The sequence below is a fragment of the Lolium rigidum genome, chromosome 1 (genome assembly GCF_022539505.1).
Source record: "Lolium rigidum isolate FL_2022 chromosome 1, APGP_CSIRO_Lrig_0.1, whole genome shotgun sequence".
Classification (NCBI taxonomy): Eukaryota; Viridiplantae; Streptophyta; class Magnoliopsida; order Poales; family Poaceae; genus Lolium; species Lolium rigidum.
The window spans coordinates 97639572-97655564 of record NC_061508.1 but is presented as its reverse complement, the minus strand read 5'-3'; positions in this window follow the sequence as shown (position 1 = coordinate 97655564).

Sequence of the window (15993 nt, the reverse complement as noted above, 5' to 3'; positions counted from 1 at the left end):
GCGTTTTGGTCAGGGATACGGCGATGCTTACGGTCAAACAAAGATGGATGGTCTGACATGTCTTTGCGGGCTCTACGTGGCCCCACTAGTCGGAAGATAACGGTCAACCGTCGGGCAACCGGCCGTTACATCACGTGTGATGGTTTCAGACAAACGCTTGGGTAAAACTGAGGAAAAACTAAGGAGCTGGGGAAAACTGAGCACAACTAAGGACCCGAAGGCACGAAAATAGAAATCCCTATATTGTAAAGGCAAATGATGAAATTTTAAAGGTAGCACTCAAGCAATTTACTTTGGAATGGCGGAGAAATACCATGTAGTAGGTAGGTATGGTGGACACAAATGGCATAGTGGTTGGCTCAAGGATTTTGGATGTATGAGAAGTATTCCCTCTCGATACAAGGTTTAGGCTAGCAAGGTTATTTGAAACAAACACAAGGATGAACGGTGCAGCAAAACTCACATAAAAGACATATTGTAAACATTATAAGACTCTACACCGTCTTCCTTGTTGTTCAAAACTCAAAACTAGATATTATCTAGACTTTAGAGAAACCAAATATGCAAACCAAATTAGCAAGCTCTAAGTGTTTCTTCATTAATGGGTGCAAAGTATATGATGCAAGAGCGTAAACATGAGCACAACAATTGCCAAGTATCAAATTATCCAAGACATTTTAGAATTACTACATGTAGCATTTTCCAATTCCAACCATATAACAATTTAACGAAGAAGAAACTTCGCCATGAATACTATGAGTAAAGCCTAAGGACATATTTGTCCATATGCTACAGAGGAGCGTGTCTCTCTCCCATACAGTGAATGCTAGGATCCATTTTATTCAAAAAAAAAACAAAAACAAACCGACGCTCCAAGCAAAGCACATAAGATGTGACGGAATAAAAATATAGTTTCAGGGGAGGAACCTGATAATGTTGTCGATGAAGAAGGGGATGCCTTGGGCATCCCCAAGCTTAGACGCTTGAGTCTTCTTAGAATATGCAGGGGTGAACCACCGGGGCATCCCCAAGCTTAGAGCTTTCACTCTCCTTGATCATATTGTATCATACTCCTCTCTTGATCCTTGAAAACTTCCTCCACACCAAACTCGAAACAACTCATTAGAGGGTTAGTGCACAATAAAAATTAACATGTTCGGAGGTGACACAATCATTCTTAACACTTCTGGACATTGCATAAAGCTACTGGACATTAATGGATCAAAGAAATTCATCCAACATAGCAAAAGAGGCAATGCGAAATAAAAGGCAGAATCTGTCAAAACAGAACAGTCCGTAAAGATGGATTTTATTGAGGCACCAGACTTGATCAAATGAAAATGCCCAAATTGAATGAAAGTTGCGTACATATCTGAGGATCACTCACGTAAATAGGCTTAATTTTCTGAGTTACCTACAGAGAATTAGACCTAGATTCGTGACAGCAAAGAAATCTGTTTACGCGCAGTAATCCAAATCTAGTATTCACTTTACTATCAAAGACTTTACTTGGCACAACAAAACTCAAAACTAAGATAAGGAGAGGTTGCTACAGTAGTAAACAACTTCCAAGACTCCAATATAAAACAAAAATACTGTAGTAAAAACATGGGTTGTCTCCCATAAGCGCTTTTCTTTAACGCCTTTCAGCTAGGCGCAGAAAGTGTATATCAAGTATTATCGAGAGATGATGAATCTTCAGCGGGGTTTGGAGTTTTCTCAACCATGCATAGTATATTGTATACATAAGTTTCAGCGGCTCCCTTTTCATTAGTCTTGGGCTTGCTACTCTCATCAAAATTTTCAGGAACAAGCCAAGCATAGTTATTTTCTAGCGCTTCATTCATTGCTAGGAGCTTACATGGTATTGGTGCTTTGATCTCCCCACCATCATTAATATTATTAGTGTACCTTAATCTCTCCATGTCCATCTTTTCAAGGATACTAGCAAAATTAGTATAAGAACCAAGCATCTTATATTTACTAAAGACCTTTCTAGCCTCTCTTGCTAAACCACCAAATTCTCTAAGAAGGGTTTCTAAAACAAAATCTTTCTTTTCCCCTTCTTCCATATAACCAAGTGTAAGAAACATGTGTTGGATTATAGGATTGAGATTAACAAATTTAGTTTCCAACATGCGAACTAAATCAGCAACAGCAATTTCATAAGTAGGAGCAAGTTCTACCAAATGTCTATCTTCAAAATCTTCAACGGTACTAACATGATTGAAAAATTCTTCTATATTATTTCTCCCAACTATAGACCCGCGTCCTACCGGTATGTCTTTTGTGGTAAAATTAAAAGGAAACATGATGAATCAAGTAAAGTAAATGCAAGTAACTAATTTTTTTCTATTTTTGATATATAGTGCAAAACAGTAAATAAAGTAAAGCTAGCAACTAATTTTTTTGTGTTTTGATATAATTGCAGCAAACAAAGTAGTAAATAAAATAAAGCAAGACAAAAACAAAGTAAAGAGATTGGGAAGTGGAGACTCCCCTTGCAGCGTGTCTTGATCTCCCCGGCAACGGCGCCAGAAAAAGAGCTTGATGGCGTGTAACTCACACGTTCGTTGGGAACCCCAAGAGGAAGGTATGATGCGCACAGCAGCAAGTTTTCCCTCAGAAAGAAACCAAGGTTTATCGAACCAGGAGGAGCCAAGAAGCACGTTGAAGGTTGATGGCGGCGGGATGTAGTGCGGCGCAACACCAGAGATTCCGGCGCCAATGTGGAACCTGCACAACACAACCAAAGTACTTTGCCCCAACGAAACAGTGAGGTTGTCAATCTCACCGGCTTGCTGTAACAAAGGATTAACCGTATTGTGTGGAAGATGATTGTTTGCAAAAAACGGTAAAGAACAAGTATTGCAGACAGATTTGTATTTCAAGTATAAAAGAATGGACCGGGGTCCACGGTTCACTAGAGGTGTCTCTCCCATAAGATAAAAGCACGTTGGGTGAACAAATTACGAGTCGGGCAATTGACAAATAGAGAGGGAATAACAATGCACATACATGTCATGATAAATATAGTGAGATTTAATTGGGCATTACGACAAAGTACATAGACCGCTATCCAGGCATGCATCTATGCCTAAAAAGTCCACCTTCGAGGTTATCGTCCGAACCCCTCCGGTATTAAGTTGCTAACAACGAGACAATTGCATTAAGTATTGCGCGTAATGTAATCAATAACTACATCCTCGGACATAGCATCAATGTTTTATCCCTAGTGGCAACAGCACATCCATAACCTTAGACGTTCTTGTCACTCCTCCAGATTCACGGAGACATGAACCCACTATCGAGCATAAATACTCCCTCTTGGAGTTACTAGCATCAACTTGGCCAGAGCCTCTACTAATAACGGAGAGCATGCAAGATCTTAAACAACACATAGGTAATAACTTGATAATTAACATAACATGGTATTCTCTATCCATCGGATCCCGACAAACACAACATATAGCATTACAGATAGATGATCTTGATCATGTTAGGCTGCTCACAAGATCCAACAATGAAGCACAATGAGGAGAAGACAACCACCTAGCTACTGCTATGGACCCATAGTCCAGGGGTGAACTACTCACTCATCACTCCGGAGGCGACCATGGCGGTGAAGAGTCCTCCGGGAGATGAATCCCCTCTCCGGCAGGGTGCCGGAGGAGATCTCCAGAATCCCCCGAGATGGGATTGGCGGTGGCGTCTCTGGAAGGTTTTCCGTATCGTGGTTCTCGGTACTGGGGGTTTCGCGATGGAGGCTATTTGTAGGCGGAAGGGAAGGTAAAGAGGCGGCACGAGGGGCCCACACCACAGGCCGGCGCGGCCAGGGCCTGGGCCGCGCCGCCCTGGTGTGTCGCCACCTCGTGGCCCCACTTCGACTCTCCTTCGGTCTTCCGGAAGCTTCGTGGCAAAATAGGACCCACGGGCGTTGATTTCGTCCAATTCCGAGAATATTTCGTTACTAGGATTTCGAAACCAAAAACAGCGTAAAACGAGCAAGCGGCTCTTCGGCATCTTGTTAATAGGTTAGTTCCAGAAAATGCACGAATATGACATAAAGTGTGCATAAAACATGTAGATATCATCAATAATGTGGCATGGAACATAAGAAATTATCGATACGTTGGAGACGTATCAGGAGTCCCGGCTCCAATGGGGGTACCAGAAGAACGAGTTCAACGAGGCGCACCCGCAGGTGCCCTATGAATAACGCGGGGTGGCCTGTGGCGCTGGGGCGATGATGATTGATGCGGTGGTGCCCTCCGGTGGAGGAAAACCCATCTCCACCTCTCTGCTTTTTCTCGTGGAGAAGGGGAAATAAAAAGAGAGGAATCAAGTGAGAGGAGCGTGGGCGAGGGAGGCGTGCAGAAGATAAGGTGGAGGGAGGACCACTCAGGGCAGGTGGGAGAGGCGCCGTGCTTCTCCTTCTCTGCTTCGGCGTGAGGGGAAGATGACAACGTGGTGGGGATATTTTCCATCGAAGGGGTACGACAGCTGAGAGAGGGAGGGCCGAGATGGTGGGCTGGAGAGGTGGGTTTCGGTGTAGACTTGGGCCTAAGTGGTTGGGCTGGCCGGGAAGAAAGGAGAAAGGCCAAGGAGGAGAAAGGAGGCCCGGGCAGAAATAGAGAAGGGCCAGGGGTTGGGCTGCTGGGTTAGATTAGGTTTTCTCCTTTTCTTTTAAAAACCGTTTACCAAAAATATTTGAAACCAGCTCAAATAAATTTGAATTTGAATACAAGGTGGGGAGAGAGAAGCAATCACAAGCATTGCCAAAAGCTTTGATACTAAAAAATAGTTTTGTTTGTTAGGTTTTTGTTAAAAGAAAGAGAAGGGAAGGTTTTATTCAACCATATGAGAGGGAAAAGAAATTAACTATGGTTTAGAAAAATAAATTTTATTTTGTAAAACATGGATGATATGATACATGATGATATGATGATGAATAAAAGAAAAAGAACAAGCAATTCTATTAGGGGTATTACCCTGGGCCGTTACAATCGATACCATTAACAAGGAACCTCGCCCCGAGGTTCCACCTCAAGGTACGGGGGAGAGAGGTGAACTATCGGGTCTTCTGGCGACGTGTCGTTCTCCTCGACACCACTAACAAGAGTTCTTTCTCCATGTAGAACGGTTGGTCAACACCACTAACAAGAAGTCGTTGTTCTGCTGTTGATGATGCGCTTTCATCGGGGCCTCCGAAGATCGGACCTAATAGGTGAGGGGCAAAGATCGTCCAACCCGTGTCGAACCTAAGACTCAGAGAAACATATAAGAGAATATTCAAAACTCGCAAAGGTAAGAGGAGAAAGAATTTAGGTAACGAGGAAATTCAGAGCTAATCAGATCTATCGAACGAATAAGATTGTTATGAGCATAGTGCCTAATATCCGTTGTTAGTATTTTTGACATTGTTGCAACTTGCTATGCGTAATGCTTGTCACTTTGGGGCCGAGTGCCATGATCTCAGATCTGAACATGTTATTGATTCATGAGGATAATTATTGTTTTTGATCATATCTGCAAGTTGTATACATATATTGTTGTCCGGAACCCGAGGCCCCAAGGTGACGATAATTGGGATAACCGGAGGGGATAGCTATGATGTGAGGATCACGTGTGTTCACGGAGTGTTAATGATTTGCTCCGGTACTCTATTAAACGGAGTACCTTAATTACCAGTAGTTTCCCTAGAGGCCCCGCTGCAACGGGCTGGTAGGACAAAAGATGTCGTGCAAGTTTCTCATTGCGAGCACGCACGAGTAAATAGGAACACACGCATATGGTTATATTATGCTAGGATGCTTATATCATTATTACTTCCAATGCCTATGTCTTGCTATTATATGGACTCTCTCATTTATGCAACGCCCGTTCATCCATCCCTGTGCCTATAGTATTTTAATCCTACTGTCTACTGCAATCATCGCTACTGCTGTTTTTATTTCGCTACCGATGTTACTTCACTACTACCACTGCTATAAAACCGTTACTATTGATAAATTGTTGCGAGCAAGTCTATTTCAAGGTGCAGGTGAATTGACAACTCATCTGTTAAAGCTTATAAATATTCTTTGGCTCCCCTTGTGTTGAATCAATAAATTACTTCCCTCGAATAGTTTTGCGATCCCCTATACTTGTGGGTCATCAAGACTATTTTCTAGCGCCGTTGCCGGGAAGCATAGCTTTATTTACAAGCCCACTTGAAGGTGATATTGTTCGCTGCAATTTATTTATTATGGGGAAAGCTCCTGAATCGAAGTTCCCTATATTGCCATCCACTACAAGAAGAGGTACAACTCTAAACACCTCTGTTGCTCTTGATTCGCCATCTGTTATGAGTAAGCTTCTTACTCCGCCACATGCTATTGCTACTTCTGCTGAATCTTATGATGTTCTTGATAATTTTGATGATGCTTCTATAGTGCTTGATAAGAGTGGTTTGTTAGGTCCTTTCCTAGATACTACAATTGCTAGAGCTAAAAAAATTAAAAATGCTGAAAATACTATTACACCTGTTAGTTCACCTCAAGCTAGGGGCAATCCTAGAGGTGATCTTGATGAAACTTATATTGAACTTGATGATGACTTCATTGAAGAATGTCATGCTACTAGAGATGCAATTGCTATGAGAAGTCTTCTTGCAAGACGAGCTGTTAGATATAATTTGTCTCCTGATTCTAAATTTGCCACATCCCCCATAAACATTAGAGATAAGGATTATGATTTCTCTCTGGATTTATCTTACATATCTATTGTTGAGAAACAACCTTTCTGTGGTACTGAAAATGGAAGTGCTATGAAACATATGAATGAACTCTCTACTTTGAGTAATTTATTCTCCGATGATATTAAAATACGCACTTACTTTGTCACTAAAATTTTCCCTTTCTCTCTGAAAGGAGAAGCTAAAATTTGGTACGATAATTTGTCTCCCGAATCTATTGACAGTCCTATTGGTTTGGTTAATGCTTTCTTTCAGAAATATTTCCCTGCTAGTGCTCAACATGCTGCTTTGCAGAAAATCTTTGACTTTGTGCAGATAGAAGGAGAGAAATTGCCTGAATCTTGGGCAAGATTTTGTTCTTTAATTAGAGCACTACCTAAACATCCATTAGCTAAAAAGGAACTCCTTGATATATTTTATAAAGGGCTAACCGTTGAATCTAGGACATACCTAGATAGTTGTGCTGGTTGTGTTTTTAGGAAAAGAACTCCGACTGAAGCTGAAGAATTATTGGCCAAAATAAACAAGAATTATGATGATTGGACTACATCGGAGCCAATACCAACACAGAAGAAAAGATGAATGATTGAGTTAAATGATGAAGTGATGATGGAAGCTAAGAAATCTCTTAAGGAGAAGGGTATTAAATCTGAAGATGTGAAGAATTTACCACCTATAGAAGAATTATGTAAGCCAATCCCTCGTTCTTCCACTATTGAGGTACACTCTCTCCAACGCTTTGATAATAGAGATATTCCATACTCCAAACTTCCTGATCAATTCTTAGATGAATTTGATAATTATATTGTTAAACAAGATAATTTTAATAAGAGAGTGGAACATCACCGAATGGAAAATTCTAGAGCTATCAATAATTTGCATGATATTGTGGAAAGAACCTCTAATGATGTTAAAATGCTTTTTAAACATTTCCATATGGTTCAAACTCAAATTGATCAACTCACTAAAGTGCAAAAATATTTGCTAGTTAATGCTTCTAGGAAAAACATGCTTATAAAATAAGAACTAGAAGTGGTGTTTCTACTCAGGATCATCTATATCCTGAAGGACATCCAAAGAGAATTGAACAAGATTCTCATCAAGCTAATTATACTAGGTCTAAGTCTAACAAGAAGAAGAAGAAACATAAATCTATTGTAGAATCCTCTGAACCTGCTAGTATATTTACTAGGACAATGCCCGTGCGTGCGGCGAAAGAGCTAAATATATTTTAAACCCTGAAGTAATTAAAATTTTATTTTTACAACTCTTAATTTATAATTTAATTTTATTTAACTTACAATTTCACTTTCAAATCATTAGTGATTAATGTTATTTTCCTCTTTACCTAATTATTTACCCTGCCCAAAACAATTCAAAAACATAAGCAATATTTTATGTAAAAAAATCTCACTTTATTTGTTCAATGCATGTTTTTTTGCCAACAGACAGAGTAGTGTAGGAGTAAATTACGAACCCATCCATACTACCTGTTCACCCCTCTCGTCTGAAAAGAGAGCAAGAAAAATCTTCTTATCTATCACTGATTCGACTCTACCCAATTCATTGAGTTTTTCATCCATACTCAATACTTGCACGCTAATTATACGCAATATATGTGCAGGAAGCACAACAACAGCAACATCAAATCTCAGCAATGGGTTTCACATCTGCAGTCTGTGGTACAATCTAGCAAAACACCAGTAAGAACTTCAGCAAGTCGCCTCACATCCATATAAAATTCAGCAGGCCATGGACGGATGAAGCAAACAACATTTTTTTCTTCCCCTGCTGCCTCCCTCCTCTCCACTACTCATTCTTCCTCCGCCCCCGAGCGCCATCTATTCTTGGCCCCTCAGCTGCTGCTCCTTCCTCCGCTAGGCTAGCTTCGTTCAGCTTCCATCCCGGCCGGCCGGCCGAGAGAGCTCCTCCGCCCCCCTGAGCGCCCCTCCCTCTAATCTCGGCCATCCCGCTGCGGTCTGGTCTCTGTTTCGGGCAAGTTAATTTCTTCCTCAGGATTACACATCTTGGACATGTGACTAAGGCCAGCCGGTGCACTGCTTATTTCTATTATCAATACCTCCAACCAGATCCTTCTGTCCATGCGACTGCCTGCCCTGCCGGGCGCCGACAGTACGCTAGCACTACCACTCTTCATCCAGCGCAAACCCGCCACCGCGTGCCTCCAACCAGGCCAGCTGCCACCAACCGAGTCAGCCATGTCCGCCTCAGCCCGCCGCTTTTCCTCCCGCTCATCCGACCTCACCTGGTCATCCCGCACGCCTCCTAAGGCTGGCCATAGTGCTAAGTATCATATAGTTGTATCATGCATATGATACTTATGTATGATACTATCCTTATAGTGGATAGTATCATGGAGTAGTATCATAGTTGTGCTATATTTATTGCTATTTAGAATTTCAATGCAAATTGATGTACAAGATTTGTTTGGCATTAACTTTTCTCGTGATATGCGTTATGATACAGTATCTACCTATGATACTCTAATCTCATCTCTCCTCCTTAATTAGCTGCCACATCAGCATTTTTGTGGGACCAATGTGCATGATACTAGCTAACATACTACCACTATGGCTAGCCTAACGAAAGGGCAGAACCCCAGCGGGGAGCCGGGTATGCGACGGCCTCCCAGGCTGCCAAGTGCCAACCTGCGGCGACGCAAAAACCAGGTGAGGCGGAAAGAAACGTTTCGGCAGATTTCTTTGGGCCTGGCACGCTTATCCTGTTCGGTAGCGAGTTCGCTCCACATGTGTGCGACGCACACATACGAACCGGCGGACTGCAATTAAATAGTAGAGATACTCAATAGCATAAATGTTAGTATCATTAGAAATTATGAAATAGGGATTTCTATTTTCTTTCCCTCGGGTCTTTAGTTGTGCTCAGTTTTCCCTAGACGCTTAGTTTTTTCCTTAGTTTTGCCCAAGCCCTTGTCTGAAACCCTCACAAGTGCTGGAACGACCGCTTGCCCGATGGGTCAACAACTTTGACCGTTATCTGCTAACTAGTGGGGCCACGTAGAGCCTGCAAAGACACGTCAGACCATCCAACGTTGTTTGACCGTAAGCATCGCCGTATCCCTGACCAAAACGCGGATGAGTGGGGCTTCGGTATATCGAATGACAAGTAGGGCCATGACGCTGATACAAGGGGCAGTACACGGGTAGGATTAGATTTTTAAACGGAGCTCTACAGCGATGGCACGGAGGACGTGGCCTGCGGGGTGCCGAGATGAGATCGACGTCCACAAAGAACTGCATGAGGTGAGACCAGACGCATTAGATAGATATGAACTAGACGCGTTTAACCATCCAAAGAAGAGAAGAAATGGTCGAGCACATCGACGACTACCTCAACACTTTGACTGACGGTGTCGGACACGAACGCGAACAATGTAGAGAAAACTAGTGTCTCTCCCTTCTGGCGTGTGTAGATGGATGCTAGGGGAGTGCGGTGGCGAAGGGAAAGACCTCGCGGTGGTCTGTGGCGTCCAACATAGCGGGGCGGCGTGGCCGTGCCCACAACTGCGTGCATGTTCGGCATTGGCATCAGCATGTACGTTCGGCATTGGCCTCGGCGGTATCTCTGGTGTGTTAGTGATCGAATGAGGGGACGGGATTGAGGGTGCATCCCGACGGTGACCTAGCAGTGGCGACGAGCATAACCGTTCTGACCATGCCGATATCGACATCGGTATAGTTTGGAGGCTGTGGTGCTCGAATCAAGGTGAGATTTGTTTCTTGTACGCCATAATGAATTTGAAACAAGTATCATGTTGAAGGTTAGGTAAAATACGAAAGTTTGTAACTAAAAATTTTACTGGCACCATGGTGAGGTTCTTTTTGATAGAGCTATACGGTTCGGCAAAAGTTTTTGACACTTCTTAGATATTACTTGTTGTTACACGTATGTCATCATGTATGGCAAATTTGGGGTCATTTGGACATGTTCAAAAAAATCACTCTGCTTAAGCGCATGCCGTTTCGTCTCACTCAAACCAGCTTTTGTAACAAGGTGATTTTTTCTACGTTCTCTAAATGACCTTAAATTTCATACAGATGATCTTCTATACAGAGATAGATAGATTGTTTCGTTTTTACATTTTTCGAACTTTTTTATTTCCCTTTATAATATCCAGTTGATTTTCAGGTCAAAACCTCGAAAAACAGCATCATGTATGGCATCATTTTCACCCTGAATTTCAAATTTTGTGAAACTTTTAGATATTCCTTGTTGTTACAGGTATGGCATCATGTTTGCCAAACTTGGGATCATTTGGAGATGTTCAAAAAAATCACTTTGCTACAAGAAATCGGTGATGGTTTATCATTTTTTGCATGAAAAGTAATGACTACAACAAATCGGTGATCGTTTATCATTTTTTCCGTGAAAATTAATGGCTACAACAAATCGGTGATGGTTTATCTTTTTTTTGCGTGAAAAGTAATGCCTAATAGAGTTTATAATTTTTATCGCGTGAAAAATAATACAGAAAACCAAACTTGCTGAATCCGGTGGCAAACTGGGTATTTAGCATACATAGAGGGCGTAAGCTAGCCGCCGACAGAGAGAGAGAGAGGGTGGTGGCCCCGATCAGAGAGAGAGAGGGGTTATCCTGCCCGTTAGATCATACGATCAACGGTCGGTGGGCACGATCCATGTGACAAGGGCTAGACCAATCAGGGCAATATTGGGCGTCTATGAGAATTTGTGAAGGGAGAGGGAAAAACTGAGTAGTATTAAGAAACCAAGGGCACGTGAGTAGTAAACAGACTAAGGGATTCAAATATGAGATTTAAGAAATAGAAAATGCGTGTTTTGTACAATGAAATCCATCTTGGCCTACATCAAACTATTTGCAATACAAATATACATGAGTGTGAAAATTGTGGCCTCATTCAGATAAATTATGTTTTGGGGAAAGTCGTTTTGGGAAGGGCTTATTGTGGACAGCCATGCACCTTCATAGCTACTAGGTGATTTGAGAAGTGGCAATTTGTGGTAAAACTTGATTTATCTATGATTGTTATGGTTTCCAACGTGGCAGGTCGCGTAAGAAGACTCCATGAGTAAGTGTCACTATGGTTTTATCTTTTTTAGAATTTTTTGCACATTAAATGACTCATTTAACTAGCTTAATCCCATTTGTTGACTCTCTGTTGACCAGCCACTTGAGGGTAAAACTGAGAATATTGCACTATCCAGTATTAGCACTCAAGGGGAAAACTGATCACACAAAAAATGCTAGTATAAGACTCGAGGGTATACATGAGTATATCTAAATTTCCAGTGTTAGACTCGAGGATGCGTGTTGCGGTGCAGAAGTGGAAGACGTGCAATTGTTGACGCGTAGGACGCGGGTCGCGGTGGAGAAGTTGAAGACGTGCAATCGTGGACGCGTGTCGCGGTGCAGAAGTCGAAGACGTGCAGACGTGCAATAGTGGACGCGTAAGACGCGGGTCGCATTTAGGCCGGTGGCGGCCAAATCCCACCGGAATGGGACCCCTATGAGAAGGTGTCGTACATCTGGCCGTCGAACCCCTACGACACCTGCATGGACGACCCTTGGAACGAGGTAAATACAGTTTGCTCCCTAGTTGTTCCCATTTCCTTTGTCAACCCTATTTTTGCTGGTTCCCTAGTAACTATTACTGCCGATCTGTAGGTAGGATGAGTATTGTGTTAATATTGCGCTGATTTTATTCCATTTTGATTTGATCCCTTCTTGATTTCATTTAATATTTGCGCAAATATTCTAGAATTTGTTCAAATTTAGATCTAGAATTTGTTTCTTTGCCTATGATGAATCGTTGGGCACAAATTTGTACAGGGCGGGTTCAGCGAACCATTGCTGTGTACAAATCTGTTGTGCATGAGCTTTGATTCGCTAACCCCGTCTCTGTAGATATATAATCGTGTTCACTCTAACTGAAGCTTCCTCTGTTTTTCCTAACTTTGTTATCACGCACGTTACGTCATTGTTGCAACTCATTTCACTCATAGTTTCTGTTTAATATGGATCAGGTGTCTGGGGGCGACGTCGGCAGTGACGAGGAGAATGGAGTAGGCGGAGTCCAGGATGTGTGCTGCTGCAAAGCAGCTTTTTATTTTGTTATTATGTTGTTACTATGTTGGTGTTGTGAAGAACCTCTGTATTGGCCTGCCTTTGTTAAGAAGTTGTTATTATGTTGGCTGCTGTATGCAGCTTATTATCTATCCCTATTCTACTATACTTTGTTGACCCTACTTTGGTTTCTCGATTGATTATGACGGTGTGAATTTATCGTACATTAGCATCAAGATTTGCTTCAAGATTTAACTAGATACTCCCTCCGTTTAGAAATATATGATTTTTTAGATGTTTTTAGAGTGGACTGCATTTAAACTAGGGATTTCTATTTTCGTGCCCTCGGGTCCTTAGTTGTACTCAGTTTTCCCCAGCTCCTTAGTTTTTCCTCAGTTTTCCCCAAGCTCTTGTCTGAACCCGCAGAAGGAGCTCGGACGGAAGGAATCCGTTAAGTTGACCGTTCCGTGCTGACGAGTGGGGTCGTGTCGTTTGTGGGGTCGCGTCGTGTGGGACCGCGTCGTGTGGGGCTGGTAGGAAGGGACCGCGTGGGGCAGGACAAGACCATGTTTGTGGGGCCGTAGCGTGTGGAGCCGTGTGGGTCCGGGACGGGAGCACGAGTGGTTTCTGTCTCTTTCGCCCAGATTAGCAGTTTTCAATGTACCTTTTTCCTCTCTCTCGCTCGATCTCATTCATATTTGATAGCCCAAATTGGTAGCAAATCTAGAGCAGCTTCTCCTTCTGTTTTTTAACGCCATTCATTTCTTTATGCCTTCGTTTTACCCAATCAGGTAGGAAATCTAGGGCACAAATCCAGAGAGAAAATATAGGATAAGCTGCATACAGCAACCAACATAGCATAGATATATTCAGGACAGATCCAAAAGTAGTACCGATAGATCCAACATAAGCTACATTTTACATGAATTTAAGCTGCTCTACAGATAGAGCAGTCACATACAGAGAGTGCGAGTAGGCACGTTCAACGCCTCCAGGTAGCGCGTGTGACTCGCTTGGAGGTTGCGCAAGTGAATCCCAAGTGCTTTGTGTTTGGCCATGTACGCATGCACGTTCACGGTCCTTCCAACTCTAGCGCCACATCTGCCAATGGATTCAGCATGGTTCACCAGGGAGTTGAAGTCGGTGGCGCGGAGCTTCCTGTTGCAGAAGGGGCACTTGTAAATGCCTCGAGCAAAGGGGCCATCGTAATGGCCGGACTGCAGCCTCCTAAGGACGTGACGAGTCTTGGTGTGGAAGGACTCATCGTCGCTCGTCGACGTCGGCTGCTCCGCACTGTCACGTAGCACCAAAGATCGTGCAAAAAACGGAGTCAATTGCAACGATGATGGAACAGAGAGTGAACAAAAAATCATGCATGATAATATGGCCTCGAAAAAAGAGGTAGCCTCGGTTACATTGGACACACTTATATCCAGGATTTGAGTCAGCAAACCAAAGATCATGCACAACAAATTTGTACAAACCAATTGTTTATCGACCAAACCCTGAATCAATTTATGCCCAAATATTCATCATCATCGGCACAAATCTTAAACAAAAGCAAATCACAAACACTAATAACGCAAGATCTAACACAAAAGGATCGAACTAGGAACAAACGAACAGTAATAACGCAAGATCTAACACAAAAGGATTGAACTAGGAACAGACGAACCATAATAACGCTAGATCTAACACAAAATGATTGAAATGAGATAAGAACAAGGGAACAAAGGGTTACCTCCGGCTCGTTGTCGATGATGTTGGTGTCGTAGGGGTTCTCTGGCGCGTCGTATTGCACTGGTTCGTACGGGTCCCAAGCGACGGGGGACTGGACGGTGGCGGCGGCCGATGTGCCGGCTGCTACGTTGGAAGCAGCGACAGGGGCCTGGACGGGGGCGGCGGCCGATCCGCCGGCTGCTACGTTGGAAGCAGGGACAGGGGCCTGGACGGGGGCGGCGGCCGATCCGCCGGCTGCTACGTTGGAAGCAGCGACGGGGGCCCGGACGGGGCGGTGGCCGATGCGCCGACCGCTACGTTGGAAGCGAGCGACAGGGGGCCCGGACGGGGGCGGCGGCTGATGTGCCGACAATGGGCATCTCATTCTTCTCCATCGCCGGCGGTTTTCTTCGGGGTTTTTCTTCGGTTGTGGAGAAGATGATGGGACAGGAGAGGCGGTTGCAGTGAGCCAGTGAGAACGTGCGTCGAGAGAGAAAGAGGGGCTCTATAAAGACGAAGGTGGCGTGTACCGCAACACGCGTCCGCTATGCACGGCTGCAGCGTGCACCGCTACACGAGTCTAACCCTGGGACGTTTGGTGTACTCAGTTATAACCTCAGGCCTTATACAGAAATTTTATCTGTACTCAGTTTTCCCCCGAGGACTTAGACCGGCAAGTGCAATATACTCAGTTTTACCCTCAAGTAGCTGGTCAACGGAGAGTCAACAAATGAGATTAACATAGCTAATTGAGTCATTTCATGCGCAAAAAAATCCAAAAAAATAAAAACATAGTGGCAACTACTCATGGAGTCTTCCTACGCAACCTGCCACCTAGAAAACCTTAACAAACATATATAAATCAAGTTTTACCACAAATTGCCACTTCTCAGAATCACTGGTGTAGCTATGAAGATGATTGGTTTTCACCCAAACCCCTTTGCAAAACATCTTTCCCAAAACATAGTTTGTCTAAATGATGCCATAATTGTCACACCCATGTATATTTGAATTGCAAATAATTTGATGTAGCCCAATATGAATTATATTGTACAAAACACACATTTTTCATTTTGTAATTCTTTTGTTTGAATCCCTTAGTCTATTTACTATTTATGTGCCCTTGGATTCTTAGTACTACTCAGTTTTGCCCTCAAGTACTGTCACAAATGCTCCGAGAAGCCCAAACTTATCCCGATTGGTTGAGCCGTTGTCACACCGGATCGACTCCACGAACCGTTGATCCACTGATCTAACGGGCAGTATACCCCTATCCGTCTCTTCGTGGCAACCTCTCTCTCTCTCTCTCTCTCTCTCTCTTCGTGGCCACCCCTCTCTCTCTCTGTCGGTGGAGAATGCCCACCCCTCTATTTATGTGCAATAACGAGTTTGCCACTTAATATAGTTTGGGATATAGTATTGGCATAAACATGAGGCATACATATTTGCGGAT